Source organism: Furipterus horrens, unplaced genomic scaffold (assembly GCF_987537825.1).
Source record: "Furipterus horrens unplaced genomic scaffold, mFurHor1.1.pri manual_scaffold_4, whole genome shotgun sequence".
NCBI lineage: Eukaryota > Metazoa > Chordata > Mammalia > Chiroptera > Furipteridae > Furipterus > Furipterus horrens.
The window spans coordinates 21,717,864-21,733,987 of record NW_028327174.1 but is presented as its reverse complement, the minus strand read 5'-3'; positions in this window follow the sequence as shown (position 1 = coordinate 21,733,987).

Genomic DNA, 16,124 nt, shown 5'->3' with positions numbered 1-16,124 from the left:
CCTCCTTACTTTGCGTCTGAGCGCACCACTCGGCCGGCAACAGCGGAAGGGCTGGAGCCGCGCGCACGTTCAGGTGCACCTCTTTCGGCCAGACCCCCTGGAGGCGCCAGAGTAACGAGGCATAAATGCCAGGTTGAGTGCACTGGGGAAGGTGGGCGAGGGGAATGACCGATTGAGTGATCTTCGGCACGTGACACCTCCTCCTCCTTCTCCCTGCCCTGTCTTCCTCCTTTAACCAGACAGGGGAGCGGGACAGCCAACAGAAGGGACTGATGGCCCAGAGACCCTGAGGCCCTGATGAGGCTCTCTGGCTTGGAGTCCAAAGTATGACCCTTATCTCTCGCTGCCCTGGCCATCTGTGGAAGGCTGGACTTTGCCTTTGGTCCAGGGACTGCACCTGGTGCCAGACTCCTGACCCAACACTTCTCCCACTACCCTAGACTGGGATGGGAGGGCAGGAGCATCAAATAGGGGCACCTTCACACTTCGTGGCAAACAGGCACACTCCAGGCTTCGTAAGGGCTGTCCCAGCGCCTTCAGCAGCTGCAGAATCAGACCTGTTCAAAGAAGGGCACTTCTTGGGCAGGGCATGAAAGGAGCACATTTTCACATCCCCAAATCATGACATATTGTGTGACAGAAGTGGTGGATATTGGGAATCAGAAGTGTCCATGAATGTGTGATCATTATAATCTTACCATCAAGAAGCCAAAGACCCTGTAACAGGGGTGAGGGGGCAGGGGCAGGTCTGAATGCCCCCACCCCTCCACCTTATCCTGTGGTCATCCTCCTGTGAACTGGCTATGATACAACTTCTTACATTGGTAGAGCATTCTGAAATTTATAAAACACTTTCAGAAGTGTAATCTCATAGCACTAGGGGAAAGATCTCCATCCACTCTCTTCTCCTGTCTGGTATATGAACGGGACCCACAAAAAACTGGAATTATCTTCTGGAGGGCGGGCAAGTGTTCTAGGAACCCATCTGTATCAGTGTGCCAGGTGGTGTTGTGAGTGGCTGTTTTTGACTTTAGTGAATTTTTTTTGAAGACCCTTTCAAAGCATTTGCCCCTTTCATGGTGGGTGATTTACAAGCACACCTGCCCCCACTGCGCTGAGTGTTCAATAGTTTTTGACCAAAAAACAGCATGATCCCCATGCCCCACTCTCCCTATTCACCTGATCTCTCCTTGAGTGGCTTCTTTGGTTTCCCCAGATTAAAAAAAAAAATCCTCAAGGGGAAACATTTTACCGAAGTGGAAGAGGTGAAACAAAAAAACAGGAGAAGCACTAAAAGGTATCAAAATCAACGAGTTCAAAAACTGTTTTGAGCAGTGGAAAAATGTCTTGATGGGTGTATTTCATCAAATGGAGAGTACTTTGAAGGTAACTGAAGTTTGATCATGTAAGAATAAATACACAATTTTAAATAAATAAATTCTAGTTTTTTGTCCCCATCTCCCCCATATTAAACACCTAAATAATATGAAGTGCTTCAGTCCTCACTCTGACTGATAATTCTATTTTTTTAAGAGCAGTTTTTTTTTTTAACAAGGTTACTTAATTTTATTTATTAATTTTAATTTTATTTTATTTATCTGTTTTTAGAGAGAGGGGAAAGGAGAAAGAGAAGGAGCGAAACATCACTGTGTGGCTGCCTCTCACTCGCGCCCCCAACTGGGGATCTGGCATGCAACCTAGTCATGTACCCTGACTGGGAATTGAACCAGCGACACTTGGTTCGCAGGCCGAGATAATTCTATTTTGTTTGGGAATGGAACCTTGAACATTCGTTTATTTATAATTTTGTCCGCCTTCCTCATATTTGCCCTTCAATATTTTCTTTTTCCGAGCTTGCTGTTATGTGATTGCTCTGTTGGTTCAGAAGAGTTCTTTGTACCCCTAGCCCCTGCTTCCTACCTCCTGCTTCCTGCCTCCCAGTGGCTCGGAGAGTTTTAGGGCAGGAACTGCAGTGGAGAGTTCTTTTCTCTTCCCATTCACAGCGTATGTGTGTGTCTGTGTGCATGAGAGAGACAGAGACAGACAGAGAGAGAGAGATCAATTGATCCAGGGATGATAAGAGTAGCCATGAAGGAAAAAGAGCTAATAATAAACCAGGAGACGGTGATTACTAGCAGTATTAAATGACACCCCAGAGATGGCTGGTGCCAGGAATCCCTAGAGTCTCCTCCCAGTGTCTCCCAGAAGGAGATGGAAGGAGGAATAAGAAGGAGATTGAAACTGAGGGAACACCAGAGACAAGCCTGGACTCAAAGCACTCTGGGGTGAGCTGGCTAGACTGGCCTGGTGGACACAGAAAGAGTTAACCTTTTTACTTCCCTCAAGGCTGGGATCCAATCTCCACCTACTGCCCCAGGGCCTGTCTTCAGCCTCTCTGAGAGGAGAGGTTCCCAGGGAAGCTGGAGTCTTAAAGCTGGAGGTGTGGCTGGGTATGTCTGTGGGCTGGGATGCGGGATTCCTGTTCAGTTTGTTCTATTCTGGCCTTCTTGTCAGATTGTTGCAACCTCCGTTTCCCCCAGCCCTTCTGTGTCATGGAGAGAAGACATGTGACAGGCTGAGGGGAACGCAGCTCAGGGAGTCGAATGAAGGCTGAAGAATTGGGAGGTTGGCAGGTTGGGCCCTACTGAGCGGCCTCGGGGAGCACCTGGACCTTGGCTCAGACAAGGGACCTGGATACTTGTCTTTCTTTCTGGCTAGTCCCAGACTTTCCTCACATCTTTAGCTTGAGTCCTACCCCTTCTTGATACTTTCTTCCAGTGCAGATACTCCTCATCAGTCCCCGAGCTCAACCCCACAGCTGATGAGCAGGTGTCTTTCCAGGATCAGAACTTTGAGGATCAAGAGCTTCTCTCTGATACAGCATGAGGGTAACTTTCTGGGGCTGGCATAAGGGGCCCCAAGTCTCTTCTGTCCTCCCTCACAGAAGACTCACTTGAGCCCTGAGCTCTGCTAGGGTTACACCTCTAGAGCCATCTGGGCTAATGAGGTGCTAGCAGAAGCTAATGGAGGCAACTGATAGAAGGGGTGTCCTCCTTGGTCTAGAGTGGGGGAGAGGAGAAATTGAGGGCTCAATCTGGGAGACACCAGGTCATGGGAGGCAGAAAAATCCAGGAGGCCAGGCCACTGGGCACAGCTGCCAGTGCTTAGACCAGAACTAATGCTCTTTTCCTTTCCTTTTTTCTTCTTCCTTCCTTTCCTTCCTTCCACACTTATTGATTGGCAGTGTTCATCTGTGCAATATGTATAGAATATGTATTCCTAATATATGAAGGATAGTCCTATTTCTAGCATAAGAGACAGTCCCTGACCTCCAGGAGATAACAGACTAATATGGGGAGACAGACAGACCAATGGTGAACAGAACACCGATATATGTTATATATAAAAAGAATGAACCAAGAGCTGTGGGAGCACTTTGGAAGGATTAATGACTCCATAAGGGAGTCAGAGAGTTTTCATAGAAGAGGTGAGCTTTGTGCTGGGACTTTAAGGATGAGCAGGAGTTTCCTGGGCAGAGTAGGAGGGAAGGGCATTTCTGGAGAAGGGAACAGCATGAGCAAAGACACAGAAATGTAGAGAAGCATGGTTAAAAAGAAAGGGGGAAAGGGCAGCCTTTCTCAAAGGTCTCCTGAGAGTCTGCTCTGGTGGATTCCTGGAGATATTCCATCTTCCAAGCAGCTGCTCTCTGGGTGGTGACTTAGGAGGACAAACCCTCTTCCTGGCATATAAGGACCTCTGTAAAAATTACTTTTGCCTTTCACCTGCTCTCCCCTACTCCACCCTTGGACATGCTCTTTGAATCAGTCTGGCTTCCCTGATTCCATGCCTTTGCTTAAGCACTTTCCCTCAGCTGGCACAATGTTCTTGGCCGCTTGTCTTCACATCTCCACTGCCTCCTCCTTCAAGGCCCTTCCCATGGTCTGCTTCCTTCAGGAAACTTTCCCTGATGATTCCCCCAACCAGAGCGATCACTCTCCTCCATGTTTTCAAACTGCCTTGGCTGCTGTGTTTCTTTAAAAGACATCACTCTTCCATCAGTAGATGAGTGGATAAAAAAGCTATGGGACATTTACACAATGGAATACTACTTGGGCATAAAAAAGGAGAAAATTTTAACTTTTGCAACAGCATGGATGGATCTGGAGAACATTATGCTAAGTGAAATAAGCCAGTCAGAGAAAGACAAATACCATATGATTTCACTCACATGTTGGAATTTAATAAATAAACTAAACTAACAAGTCAAACAGACACAGACTAATGGGTAGAGAGCAGGCTGAGAGCTCTGGGGAGGGGGTGAGGGATCAAGCAAAAAAGAAAAAGGATGCATGAACACAAACAACAGTGTGGTGATTGCAGGGCAGGGGAAAGGGGTGGGAAGAGGTGGAGGAGGGTATATGGGGGGGGGGTAAATGGTAATGGAAGAAATGCAATAAAAATGAACTATTCAAAAAAGAAAAAAGCCCTGGCTGATGTGGCTCAGTGGATTGAGCTCCGGCCTGCGAACCAAAGGGTTACCAGTTCAATTCCCAGTCAGGGCACATGCCTGGGTTACAGGCCAGGTCCCCAGTTGGGGGCATGTAAGAGACAATCACACATTGATGTTTGTTTCCCTCTCTTTCTCCCACCCTTCCCCTCTCTTTAAAAATAAATTAATAAAATCTCAATAAAAATAAATAAATAAATCTTAAAAAAAACCAAAAAACAAAAAACCCCGACATCACTCTTTCTCTGTCCAGTACTGTTGCATATATACCTTGAGGGCAGTGACCAGCTCCTTGTGGGCCTGGGCACCTCAGCCTGGGGTGACCAAAAGTACGTGTAATTAAAATGTTTAAGGCTCTGAGTCAGTGTTTGTGAAGTTGAACTGCATTGACTTGCTAGAATCAGATAGAATTGACATTTAGGCAGACATGCCTTCTCTGTCATGTGCCTTTGCCTTTTAAATACCTGGAGTTCTTCCATAACTTCATTTTGGCATTCCTGGTTCATTACTGTAGCTTCAGCATTTCTTCGGTGCTCCTTCTAAAAGTTTCTGTCCCTTTAGGACAAACACCCCATGTAAGTTTTACCCTGCTTACAGGCCAATTCTGTTGGCTTAGCAATGGTTTCCCTAGAATATTATAGTAAGAAAATTCTGTGGATTGTTGAAGGGGAGAGCTCAGAAGAAAGAGGGCTAACTAAAAAGGCTTAGCAATGCCTGCCTTGGGGGACGGGGGCTCCATCTGTCTTAGTCTGAAGAGATTAGTTGATCAGATAATTTCTTAAGCCAAGATTGGGGAACTGTGAGATCACATGGCCTTTGCCTCGTGGAAGCTGAGGGGGAAGATGAACAGAAGAGAAGGTGAGGGCTCCAAAGGTAGATTTTACCTTCTTGAAATTTCTCGAGGTAGAGCTTGGAGTCAGGTGTCTGAATGTCCAGGTCTGTGCTCTGACAGAGCCCCCTCCCGCTCTTGACATGATCGGTCCCCAGGGTTCTGTGGAATCTTTGCCAGGCCAATAGGGTCTTTGTGGCTCAGGAATCCCTGGCAGGTTCCTTAGTAGGTGAGGTTCAGGTGATGACACGGAGTCCCCCATCAGTGAGATCGTTCCCCACTCCTCTCTCCTCCCATGCAGCTCAGGCCTTCAAGAGTGACAAGAACGCAACAGAAGTGAATGATCTCTCTACAGGTGTTTTATTTCACAGCTGGCTACCTTTGCCCCATGGCACCTAGGAGCCACAGTCTCCCCTAGTGGCAGCCCCTGGAAATGCAATGAAATTTGACTTGGTTTCTGGAGTCAGGAGTAGACAGGCCCCCAAGTCCTGCTGGTTGATGTCCTTGGCAGATGACCCCTGCCTCTGCCTGATAACCTCCAACAATGCTGCTCTCAGAGTATGTGCCTTTCCTCAAGTGGCTCTGATCGGTGACAATGTGGTCATTTCCTTCAAGCCCCATTTGCTCCAAGCAGTCATTTGATTTTCCCTGTCAGGTCTGTACTGACATTGGATTTCTACCTCCTCAGCTTTGGGGCGAGCAAAAGTACATGCGATTAAAAAATTTAAGGCTCTGGATCAGTTTTCAAAGTTAGAACAGTCTTACTCCCCACCATGGTCAGCTGCCACTAGCTCTTCTCGTTATGATGCATTGTGCCCAGCCCAGGAAGATGGGCAAATATTTTGCTTCTTAGATGCTAACACGATAGTCCTAAATTATTATTATTATTATTATTATTACTATTATTTTATTTTATTTTAGTATATTTTATTGATTATGTTGTTACAGTAGTCCCAATTTCTTTTCCCTTTGCTCCCCTCCACCCAGTACTCCCCTTCCCTCCAGCAATCCCATTCCCCTTAGTTCATGTCCATGGGTCATGTATATAAGTTCTTTGGCTTCACCCTTTCCTATATTATTCTTAACTCTCCCCTGTCTATTTTGTACCAACCAATTATGCTTCTTAGTCCCTGCACCATTTCCCCAGTTCTCCCTCTCCCCACTCCCAGCTGATAAGCCTCCAAATAATCCCCATACCTATGATTCTGTTCCTTTTCTCCTTTGCTTAGTTGGATTTTGTTTTTATTTTTTAGACTCAGTTGTTGATAGTTGTGAGTTTGTTGTCATTTTAATGTTCATAGTTTTGATCTTTTTCTTAAACAAGTCCCTTTAACATTTCATATAATAATGGCTTGGTGATGATGAACTCCTTTAGCTTTACCTTGTCTGGGAAGCACATCATCTGCCCTTCCATTCTAAATGATAACTTTGCTGGACAGAATAATCTTGGTTGTAGGTCCTTGCTTTTCATCACATTGAATACTTCTTGCCAATCCTTTCTTGCCTGCAAAGTTTCTTTTGAAAAATCAGCTAATAGTCTTATAGGCACCCTTTTGTAGATAACTTTCTTCCCTTCTCTTGCGGCTTTTAAGATTATTTCTTTATCTTTAACCTTTGGCATTTTAATTATGATGTGTCTTGTTGTGGTCCTTTTTGGGTCTTGCTTGTTTGGAACTCTCTGTGCTTTCTGGACTTGTATGTCTATTTGCTTCACTAAATTTGGGAAGTTTTCCTTCATTGTTTTTTCACTGAAGCTTTCAATTTCTTGCTGCTCCTCTTCTTTTGACACCCCTATGATTCAGATGTTGGCACGTTTAAAGTTGTCCCAGAGGTTCCTAAGCCTCTCCTCATTTTTTTCAATTCTTGTTTCCTAATTCTGTACTGGTTGGCTGTTTTTTCTTCCTTATTTTCCAAATCATTGATTTGAACCCAGATTTCCTTCCCTTCACCATTTATTTTGTGTGGATTTTCCTTTGTTTCACTTAGGATAGCCTTCACTTCTTCCCTCATGTGTCTGCTGTACTTACGCATATCTGTCAAGCCTGTGAGCAACTTTATCACCAGTGTTTTGAACTCTATATCTGTGAGGTTGGCTATCTCCTTGTCATTTAGTTCTCCCACTGAAACTTTGGTCTATTCCCCCCTTTGGGCCATACTTCTCTGAGTCGTCATCTTGATATCTTGATAGGCGCCTGTGTTTGTTTGCCTCTGTGTCTTAGGTAGAGCTGTCACTCTTGTTATGTTGTAAGGGGCGGAGCCTTAGGTATTCATCAGTATGGGGCGACCTGTTTCACCACGTTGTGGCACTGTGTGTGTGTGTGTGTGGGGGTGCTGAAAGGAAACAATGCTGCTTGCTCAGCACTTACCCCTTTTCCAGGCACTTCTCCCACTTCCATATAGGACTGGTGCTTCTCTAGCTGTTGCCCTGGCCATTGTTACCTGAGTGGGTGGGTCTGCGGATGTTCTAGGACCATGGGGGCCCTTTAAACAAGCAGACTCTGCTGAGAGACCAGCTGTTTCTGCCTTCACCCCAAACCTCACTGGTTTTCACAGGCAGAAGGAATGAGGCTTTATTTTCTCCAGCTCTTGAACTGTGAGCTGCATGGTCTGGTCTGGTGCGGTGCTGGGAGCACTCCCCAGGTGTCCCTCCTGACTTTTTAAAACGTGACTGCAGTTTCTGCCGGCCTGCTGCTGCCACCGCTGCTGCCGCCAACACACTGTATCTTCTCTGTCCTGGCTCTGCCCCTCCTACGTGTCTGGATGAGTATTTCTTCTTTATATTTTTGTTTCTTGGACTTCCATGCAACTCGATTTTCTAGAACTTCTGGGTGTCTCTAGTTTTGAGGTAGTTGTATTCCTTCTTAGTTGTGGAGGGAGATGCAGTGTGTCTGTCTAGACCTCCATCTTGGCCAGAAGTCCCTAAATCATTATTTTTAATTAAATTTGACAACCCTGATTTTCAGGAAGTTCTTTCACATATCTGACCCAAATACTTCCAGCTCAAGCTTAAAGTAATTTCCTCATGCTCTGGGGAATATCCTTCTATGTATCATGAACTCCACCTTGAATAATTGAACTGCACTTTGGGTCATTTTAGCAGGGCCCAGAACCCCATCCTTCAGAGGATGAGGTTCTCAGTTTGGGTTCATATGGACAGGCACCTAGGTCTCAGTACCCATCCTGTGTGCCAGGCATTGTGCTGGATGCTCAGCATGCACCAAGCAGCCTTCTTCTTACTACAACCCAATGAAACAGGTACTCCTGGTATTATCCCATTTGATAGATGTAAGACTGAGTCTCTGAGGTAAGGTAACTTGGCTAAGGTCACAAAGCCAGCATACGGAACAGCTGGGACCCAATCCCTACATCTCACAAGGCTTTAGAGCGGGCATTTGGTCCAACCACTGGCCTCCAAACAGGAGGCCTCTGAGCATTTAGGCCTGCTGTCTTTCTCTGACCTCACTCTCATTTTATGTTGGTCTCCACCCTAGTTTTGCATTAATCCTTCTCGTCCTTCAGTTGTGGCCTTTTGCGTCCCTAGTGTTCTTTGTTTCATGTCAGTGTCTTTGTTCAAAGGCAAGCTCTTCACAAGGATTTTGGGAGCAGGTGGATTTGACTTCTCTAAGTCTCCATCCTTATATGTAAAATGAAGATAATAATACTAAATTTTAGGATCATGATAATAATACCAGCTACCTTTTTAATAAAACAATTACTATGTGCAGGCACAATTAAGCACTTGACACATTTCATTTAATCCCCACAAAACCCTACAAGTCAGACATTATCCTCTCATAACAGATGAAGAAACAGTCTCAGAAAGGTTATATTCTGCATTCAAGATGACGAAGTTAGCAAGAAGAAAAGCCCAGCTTTGAACTCAAATGGTCTCACTCCAAAGGCACTATTTTGTAGGAAAAAAATTTGCTTGCTATGGGTAAACCTGCCATAGAAAACTGACTGCCTTGTTTTGATCCTAAAGGTCATCTCAGCATTCAAAGAAACAGAAATTTAACTCCCAAAGCCTTAAGAAATGGCGTTGGTCTTTGCTAAAGGCTGTTGACGTGGAGCACATGGTTCTGCATCTCACCACAGAGCAACAATTTCTTTAAAAAAAAAAAGTGTCATGTCACTCCCTGTCCCCCAAATATCTCTCCTCATAGCATCTGTTCAGACCTCTCCCACTCTCCTCCCAATCCCTCTTCCTGATCACTCCCCTCCTGTAGCTGCCTTCTCTTTCCTTATAGAGCCATCTACCCCTGTCTTCCCTTTGGGAGTGTTGCCCACCCTTCTGCTCAGTAAAATCGAAGATTTTTCTGAAAACCCACCATGTTCAAACGATGGTTAGTAAACCCATATAAGAACTGAATATGACTGTGGCCTGTTGGGTACTCAATGTATGTTTAAGGCAGGTAGAAGGAAATCCTAAGGGACTGAGTAGACAGCTGAGAGGGGATTTAGAAAACTACTTTCTTCCTGGGTCCCCCATTCCATGTCTCTTTTTCTTCAGCTCTCCATCGGTATCTAGGGAAGGGAGGAAGAAATGGATTTATTGGTCCCTATTTACCATCTGACCCAATTTTGCACATTTTACAAGACCCAGATCAATCCCTGTCTGGGCCTCCTGGCTGTCCAGTCCACAGTATCATTTCCTACTGTTGATTCCTGTTGTTTACCCTGGCTGGTTTGGCTCAGTGGATTGAGCGTCGGCCTGCGAGCTAAGTGTCGCTGGTTCGATCTTACAGTCAGGGCACATCAGAGAAGGAAAACTCTGACTCCAAAAAACCTCCGCTGCCTTGCGGCATACCTCTTCAGGGGAAAGGCTAAGGGAGTAAACCCCGACAGAAAATCCGGAGCCGGAGTCCCTAAGGCGGTTTGACGTTGTAGTCAATACCGGCAACTCCTGCGGCGCACCTGAAGCCAAGCTGTATTGACTGCGTCTTTCCCTTGGACCCTTCAGCTGCGAAGAGAGGGGGGGTCTGCTGCATGGGCAACAGCAGACCCTCCATATCACCCTGCCCAGGCTCTGTAGCTTCAGCTTCACTGGAGAGGACACTCCAGCGTCATCGTAAGATGTCGATTCAACACGGGAGGAGACAGATACCGTGTCACTCCCGAGTCGGACTGCACAGCCATTCTCGGCGGTGCAGATAGACTCTTAAGAAGCTACACCATCGTCTCTCGAGACGGACGGCTGCCGACGACGATTCCTGTTGTTACCATTTGTCTTGACTTTATTATTACCAAACTTTCCATGGTTGGTGTCTCATCTCCTTAGCTATTCTGTAAGCTCCTTAAAAGGAGGACCTTGTCCTTTCACAGTGCCCATCAACGTGCTGGGCACATGAATTAATGGAACTTGAAATGGATACTAATAAAGGTTTTGATAAGGAGGTGGTTGTGAAATAAAGGTTAAGAGTACGGCTCTTAAGAGTCTGCATCCTGGCTCCGGCTGGTGCGGTTCAGCGGATTGAGTGCTGGCCTGTGAAATGAAGGGGAAAAAAAAGGTCTGCATCCTGGCTCCATCTCTGCGGTAGATCACCTTTAGGTTTCCATGTCTCTGTGGATCTGTGCCATCACTCTGGGCTTGGCCTGGTGTTGCTTTGGCCAATAGAGTAAAAGAAGTGATGAGGTACTTACTCATTCCAATCTTTGGTCCCAAAGGCTTTGGGTGCTTTCATTCTCTCTCAGAATCTTCCCACCAGCATGAGAACAAGCCCAGGATAGCTTTCTGGAGGAGAACCAAGTCGTCCCTTCTGAGGCCATTCTAGGCCAGGCAGAGTAAAACTGACCCATGGCCACAAATGCATGAGTGAACTGAGCTGAATCAGCCTAGCCTGGCCCAAATTAGCAGAACCTCCTAGCCGACCTATAGACTCAGGCACAAATGTAAATAATTATCATTAGCCTGTTATTAAAGGTTTTGTGGATGTTCGTTATGCAGCATTTATGTGGCAATAGATAACCGGTACGACCATTTACCAGCTGTAAATTAAAAATAAAAATTTATTAAAAATTTGAAAAATAGTATAGTGACTTCTTGTATACCCTTTTCCTAGATTCATCCCTTATTAACATTTTGTTCCACTCGCTCTCTCTCACACTCCCTCTTCATAGCCTTAGAATTGTTATTAGTATAAAACTGATCAAAAGAGAAATATGTTAAATTCATATTAAACTTAAAAAGGAAATTTTATTGGAATTGTACTTTCCCAATGAAATGGACAGAACATCCCCTTGACTTCCCTGAATTTTTTTCAGAAAGGGAGTGTAGTGATGTTGTGTAGCTCATGTACAGAGTCAGGCAGCCTTGATTTGAATCCTCGTTCTGCCACTTATTAGCTGGGTGGCTTTGGGGAAGTTATTTAATCTCTCTGTGCCTCAAACTCTTTCTAACACTAGTATCTATTTCATATGGTCATGATGAGGACCACGTAAGTTAGTATTATAAAGTGCTTGGAAAATTACCTGATATATCATAAGTACAATTAATATTTCTTATATAAATAGAAGGCATCAATGAACAAATAATTATTTATTGTTAGAATAATTAGGGCCCAGAGCAAATGAACAACAGGAAGTGATTATAGTACTACTAAGTTAGTGGCTTACAAAAGGTGTATTAATGATTGTTGTTAAACACATTCTCTTCAGGAGGATCACATCCCAGTGTTGTTAAGTTAATCTAATGAAAACATGGTAGGAATATTTTTGGAATGGTGAGAATAAGCAAATGAGAAGTGATTGATGATTGACAGCAAGCAGGAGACATGTTCCAAACTAAAACTAAAAAGTAAAATAATACTGTGACTCCATTATTCAATAATTTGGGGGTAAAAATTAATAAAAACTTTTTTCCTATGAGTCAGTAAATGTTTACAAAAATATGAAACACTAAAGTGCCTCTGGTATATGTTCCTTTTATTTAAAAATGTCATAATCAACTGTTGAAAGTAAATGCAAAACTTTCACTTCCTCTTCTTTGAAGACATGAGAATATGCAAAGGAGACCGACCCCGTCGGGATGGCTCAGAGTGCTGGCCAAGCTCTTTCTAACCACTGAGAACCCAGCAAGGGCACAAAGTGTACTTAATAGCTGATAGACATGGTCTAGGTGCTTTTTAAGAATCATGAATTTTTTAAAGATAAACAGATAAGGCACAGAGCTCTGCTGTGAGTTTGTCACCTGTATAATATAAGTCACCATCACTTGCAGTATTTCATTGCTTTGTGTTCAAGGGATTTTTCAGTCACGAAGCAGGCATTGTTGGACAATTTGGGGCCCATGGAAATTAATACCATCATCACTCTTACTGCCCAACTTGCTATCTGAATCCAGAACATTCCAACATGGGCCCAAATATCTTCTTTTTAATTTCACATTGTGCCCATAACAAAAATACTTACGTGACAGAGAAGACCTGAAGACCTACCACATGTCTGTGGTAATTTCATTAAAAGAAGATTCACCAAAACTGATATTTTGGTGTCTTTTTGTTTGGGGCCATGAAGCTTTTACATTCCAAGCATTATATCGTAATAAAATTTGGGAGGGATAAGAAGCTGAGGTATACCTAAGGTGTTTGACAATGGTATGGATTATTTAACACCACAATAATGAAATGAAATAATTACATTTCATGTTTGCCCTTACTAACTAAAAATAGTCCAACTTGCAATTTTCCCTCCATTTTACTGTTTTAAAATTTAAGCACAAATTAAAAATACATAGATAGAGGTAAAATATTGTAATTTATTTCTTTGTGTTTACAATCACGGTACTTTCATTGTGTCCTTTGAATCTACTGTTTAAATACAGAGATAGGAGCTCCAGAGGGATGGCGGTGCCCACCTAGCAGGAAGGTAGCTCTGATGATTCTAAAAGAGGGAGCCCTCATCAACTCACTCTGCAAAGGGGCCCATGTGTCTGAGTTGGGGGTGCCAGGGGCCCGCCATATAACTGGTGTTTCCTGGATGAAATTCTATGTAAAATATAATGGTTTTAAAAGGGTAAGTTATAAAAAAATGTTAATTTGAAGTTTATCTATCATTGAAACTGTGAGGGCACAAAAAATAACTTTTCTCCCACCTTCTAAGTTCTAGCTGCAATAAGAACTACATTAACAGGAGACAGAGTAACAGGAGAAAATGTCCAAAATTTATGGATGTACATGCTGGGGTACCATAATATATGAGATCCAACCTGCCTGCAGTGGCTCAGTGGATTGAGCATCGGCCTGTGAGCCAAGTGTCGCTGGTTTGATTCCCAGTCAGGGCACATTACTAGGTTGCACATCAGGTCCCCAGTTGGGGGCACGAGTGAGAGGCAACCACACAGTGATGTTTCTCTCCCTCTCTTTCTCCTTTCCCCTCTCTCTAAAAATAAAATAAATAAGCAAAAAAACAAATAAATAAATTAAAAAAAAAAAAAGATACGAGATCCAAAGAGGCATCAGGCAATTGAGGTTTATATGCCATTTTGGACAAAGCAGGAAGGGGACAGGGGTCTGGGATATCAAAGGAAAAGTAGGCAATTCATGGCTAGACAAGAAAGAGCAAATATGTGGTCAACAAGTTCTTGCTGGGCCTCCCAGAAACAAGGGGACACAGAGCAAATGGCAACAAACAGGCTTTGCTAAATTTCTCCCTATTTGACAATTTCAGTTTATATTATAATCCTTTGACCAAGTTTTTCTATCTGAGTTTTAGGCAGGTAAGGGGGAGGGTCAAAAATTCTTTCTAAATTTTTTGTTTCTTCTTCCTCTTCTTCTTGAGACTTTTAGAGGATGTTTATTAAAGTGGGGACAGTGAAACAAGGAAGGGCCTAGAAGGCGAAGCAACAGGAGAGACACTAGGTGGGGAAAGGAGCTTATGCGAGGCTGCTTTGCCTCACGGAGAAGGCAGAGAAAAGGGGGTGAGCCTGGGACAAGCTGCTGCTGCCTGTAGCTCTCCCCTGGTTGCAAGTCTTATGGGGTCCCTTAGAGTTTAGGAGATGTGTGTCTGTGAGGGAAGAAAAGGGGGCAGCGGAAGGGAAAGATAATGGGCATGCTCTTGGGAGGCAGAGCATGCTTCTTTTGTTTCTTAACAACCAGCTTAAGATCAATACCCCAAAAGGCATATTTTGGGATGGCAAATTTATTTATTTATTTATTTTTATCCTCACCAGAGGACATGTTTATTAATTTTAGAGAGAGGGGACGCAGGGAGAGAGAGAGAAAAATATCTCACCCCATAAAACAGGCATGTGCCCTGGCCAGGAATCAAACCTGAGACCCCTTAGTTTATAGGATGGTGCTCCAACCAACTGCAGCACACTGGCCTGGGCAGGGGTGGCAAAACTTTTGGTCCCCTTCAAAAGCCAATGGTACCACAGCATTTGTTTAGATTTAGAACTTAGATCACCAAAATATTTTTTTCTGGGAGGAATGCTTTATCACTGATGTTTAGAATTGCTGGTCAAGGTGATAATAAGGAGCAGCCGGCTTTTGGTTGATTGCTATTTTAAAATTCTGTACAGACAATGCACCCTATTGCTGGCCCTCAGTGTGGGGTGAGGGGGAACTGTCCTCAGCACCCTGCTTTTGCACACTGTTGATAAGAGCTTTGCCTTTCTCTTATGAAGTGGCAGAACAGTGGTGCATGTTAACAGGTAGGTGGAACAAGAGAACAGAAGATGCCTTGACTGCAAGCAGTAATATTTTAGGAAGGAAGTAATGGTGGAAATCGATTGCCTCCCAGCTGTGCTGAGCACTCCTGGAGGATTTAATGACTTGCTGTACAGCACAATCTTTGGCTCCTCTTCTACTTGCCCCTGCCTCCATCCTGCTGTTGGGAATGCAGATTCTGCAATCTTGGACCATGAGGCTGATAGGGTCGCTGTAGGGCTGGCAGTGTGGGAAGGAGCCTGGGATACCAAGGACTCCAGGGACAGTGCCCTGCATCCCCAAACTTTACTCAAGCAAGAGAGAAATAAGATTTATCTTTTATGGAGTTCCTGACACTTCCAGGTTTCACAGAAGGAGCTGACATTGAAAGGGCCTGAAATTTAAAGGACAAATAGGTGTTTTCTAAGTAAAAAGAAGAAGGAAGAGAGTTCTAGGGAACTGGAAGCTCAGGTAAGAAAGTCAGGAGCCAAGAGACAGCAGGGTGAGTTTGTGAAATGCAAGGGAGCTCAGGATGGAGAACTCAGTTCAAGTGGGGCCCGGGGTCATGAGAAAGAAATGCAGAAAAACGGCTAGTAATTTCCCTGTGCTCACAATCCGAGAGTTCTACCTTTCTAGGAGATTCTCAGAGGCCAAACCAAGAAATTCAAGGCCCTGCCCTCCCAGGGTTGTCCTAGGTAACTTCGTTAGTAAAGAATCCTGTTTATTACCATCTGACTCACAGCCACCTGTTGTTTCTATGGTTGCCACCAACAATGAAGCATAAATCCGTTCCTAGAGGGTGGGGTTTGCAGGGTGGGGCTGTCCTCTCCCCTTTTCTGGATCAGAATCCTGCAGAGCTTCCTGGCCTATAGCAGAGGTGATGGGGGAGAGAGTTTATCTGTGGAATATCAAGTGTGGGACTCCTTGGGAGGGGATGAGACAGAGGTTGGAGCAAGAAGCTGACTAGGGTTAAGGGACAGATCTCTGCAGACGGGCCTTGGGGTATGTGCAGTGTGTGTGAGAGAGAGCTGATCAGAAACTGCTCTCCAACCAAATAATTATGAAAGAAGCCCAGGGGATGGAGAGAGATAGACAGAGAACCTTGGGACACAGAAGAGGTAGAGCAAGACAGAGATACTTGGCC